This window comes from Labeo rohita, chromosome 22 (genome assembly GCF_022985175.1).
Source record: "Labeo rohita strain BAU-BD-2019 chromosome 22, IGBB_LRoh.1.0, whole genome shotgun sequence".
In the NCBI taxonomy this organism is placed as follows: Eukaryota; Metazoa; Chordata; class Actinopteri; order Cypriniformes; family Cyprinidae; genus Labeo; species Labeo rohita.
Genome location: NC_066890.1, coordinates 15,306,389 through 15,309,730, shown reverse-complemented (window position 1 = coordinate 15,309,730; position 3,342 = coordinate 15,306,389). Strand labels below are relative to the sequence as shown.

General features: G+C 35.7%; 1 long non-coding RNA gene across 1 annotated transcript; it reads right to left on the bottom strand.

The window, feature by feature from the left end:
- Window positions 1-108: 108 nt before the first annotated feature.
- LOC127153349 (uncharacterized) lies at window positions 109-2,817 on the bottom strand. Its single transcript, XR_007825260.1, has 2 exons — window positions 2,614-2,817; window positions 109-1,127 (listed from the first exon to the last, which is right to left on the bottom strand). It is a non-coding gene; the product is annotated as an uncharacterized LOC127153349 (long non-coding RNA).
- Window positions 2,818-3,342: the final 525 nt, after the last annotated feature.

Sequence of the window (3,342 nt, the reverse complement as noted above, 5' to 3'; positions counted from 1 at the left end):
AAACAGATACAGATGTTGATCCACAGAGTCAGGGCCGGCCCGTGGCATAGGCGAAATAGGCAAATGCTAAGGGTGCCGCCGATCCCTAGGGCGCCAAAATGAGTTAAGTGTTTTTTTTTGTTGTTGTTGTTGTTTTTTTGCTTTTTTTTGTTTTTGTTTTTTTACCAATACTACTTCAATGCTATCAATTTAAAATATTACAAAAAAGCGATTATCCGACAAAAACATAACTATTCGGTTCGACACATGATCAATCTCCCCCCGCACAGCCGCACTTCCACATACATCAGTCACCTGATTGTGATAGACGTTCCACTTCACTAATAAATTATCAGTATGTCAAAAAGACCGAAGCCCTCTGGTGCATAGGGAAGAAAAACCGGGACAAAGACAGAGGTAATATGATGTAATGAATGATGATCATATAAATAAACTACATGAGGTAAAAGTTTGTGAACAAACTTAATGTTGGCCTAGCCTAAAAGTTTAAAATGGGGTAATAACAATGGAGTACCAGAGATCCGAAACTTTGTAACATAATCGTGTCATTTTTCGTGTCGCATGATAACACATTTTAATAATATTTTTACGCTAGTAGTAGTGTGTAGTATTTGGGGATCTATGGTATTTGGCTAATGGAATTGGCTAATTTACTAATATTTGTATATAACTGGGCTTATTAAAATAGCAACATTTTATGTAAAATTCACTTTAAAGATGTACGTTTCTCAGTTAAATTCGAGGTGATACTGTTAGCAAGGGCTAGTTTAGTAAAACATTGCTGCCATCTACTGGAAGTCGAACACTTTTCAAATTTATACTGTTACAAATGTATTGTTTATTGTTAGTTCAAGTTAGTTAATACATTCACTAATGTTAACAAATGGTACCTTATTGTAAGTGTTACCATTTCACTATCATCAGCTTTTTTTTTTTTTTTTTTTTTTTGTAAATAAGAAAATGTATTATTGGTGGAATGGGCTGTGAAGCAAGGGGCACCAGGTAAAATCTTGCCTAGGGCAGCAAATTGGCCAGGGCCGGCCCTGCACAGAGTGAGTTATGAATCATCTCAGTATTTAATTTTCTCAAATCCACCTCTGTCTCATCAGTCAGTCCACAGTAATGACCTGCACACATGAAAAACAATTTCATCCTGACATTATTTACACAGAATCAAATTATTCACAAACAGCATAACAAATTCTACGACGGCGTTTTAGTGCCACCTTAAAAAAATAAATAAATCTAAGATTACGAGATTAAACTCGTAATATTTCGAGAATAAACTCGAAACTACGAGAATAAAGTCGAAATGTTACGAGAATAAAGTCGAAATATTTCGAGAATAAAGTCGAAATATTTCGACTTTTTTCTCGTAACATTTCGACTTTATTCTCGTAACATTTCGACTTTATTCTCGGAAATTGCCTCTTTTGTGCAGTCTGAATTGGCGACCAGTGGTCGACTCCACGGATATCGGAGGTTACATCTGCGTGCTATTCGAAGAGGATATGTTGTTTCTCAAGAGACTTTAGCCGCTTTTCCACTATCGGCCCGAACCGTTCTCTTCGCTTAACCGTTCCGTTCCGTGCCGATCCGGGCCAGTCAGCACGGATACGGTTTCATTTTCCACTATGGTGTTGATAACGGAACTCTTTGGAATGTGAATACAAATGTGTCAGTCGTTGCCTTGGTAACGCAATTGTAATATAAACAGAGATATGATCAGATATTTCTGTTTTTGGGACTTGTTAAATAACAGAAAAAAGGACACAACTATAAACAACGCAAACAATAAAATAAACAGAAGGCGACGACAGGTATAAGGTTACCAACAAATGCTGAGGGGATGTGCATGACAACGGAGACGGACAGCGTTCTAAGAACCGTTCGGCACGACAGTGGAAAAACGGCTTATGAGGATGATGATCAAATAAAGCAATCGATCCTGAAGGAGTTGAACACCGGCACGCTCGACGTCTCCGACGTCGCCAGTACTTCATCCGGGGTCCCAACGCATTGTGGCATATGGATTCATATGATAAACTCAAGCCGTACGGCATTGCAATTAATGGTTGCATTGACAGCTTCAGTCGGTTTGTGTTGTGGGTGGAAGCGTACAATACATTCACGTAAAATACGACTTTATTTTCGTAATTTTGACTTTATTTCTCAAAATACTACGATTTAAATCTCGTATTACTACGAGTTTATTCTCGAAATATTTTGACTTTTTTCTGGTAACATTTCGACTTTATTCTCATAAGATTTCGACTTTTTTCTCGTAACATTTCGACTTTATTCTCATAAGATTTCGACTTTTTTCTCGTAGATTTGAGTTTATTCTCGAAATATTACGAGTTTAATCTCGTAATCTTAGATTTTTTTTTTTTTTTAAGGTGGCACTAAAACGCCGTCGTACAGATTCAGACAAGCACTGTGTTAAAATGAAGTAAAGGTGCAATCTGACGATTTACAGAATCTGTGTTTTATCTCCTAATGTCATTAAAACTACTTTCAGATTAAATGATACTGATTAATGTTGTACTTCACTTTAAACCAGTCAGGATCGATTTTGACTATCAAAGATAACTGTGAAATTGTGATACTCACTGTGTTTTTCTCTCTTAATGTAGTTTACTTCCTCATATGACAAAACGGATCCTGCTTATAATAGTTTCACTTTCATGTGTCACCTGACAAGCAGGAGTTTGAGTCTCTTAATATAATATTTTATTCTTTATTATTTAAAGTTATAACCCCTGAATATACTTTCCTCACAGGTTTACTCTGAGTGTTATTTAACTGAATATTAAAAGCAGCTCTCTGTAACATATCACACTTATGTCTCTCTGACAACTTCCTTTTCACTTGCTCCCCCTACAGGATATGAGTGGAATATTTTAACAGTGAATAACAAACATGCTTTAGAAACACAGTTACAGCAGACAGAGAAAAACTAGTGTTAAAATGTAAAGGGTCAAAAGCCCAACTAAAGCAAACGATTATCTCCACAGTGGTGACTTCAAACGCTATTATTTCAATAAAACTTCAACATTGAAACCTGTTAATTCTCAATAATACGTTTTGTATGAAAGAAATGAAGTCAGACTGGTTTGTAATGAGTGAAGATATTGAGATCTAGAGAGATCTGATGTGTTTAATGTTCTGTTGCTGATGTTTGATTTGTTTATTTATACAGTGAATGTGTTTGATCAAAATAATTTAGGAAACACCTGTAAAATAACAGTGTTTTCAGTTTATTTCAGCTTATAATAAAGAGATTTTTAACTTCCAGTCATTTGACCATTAAATATAACCCAGCACTATATGTGAAATATG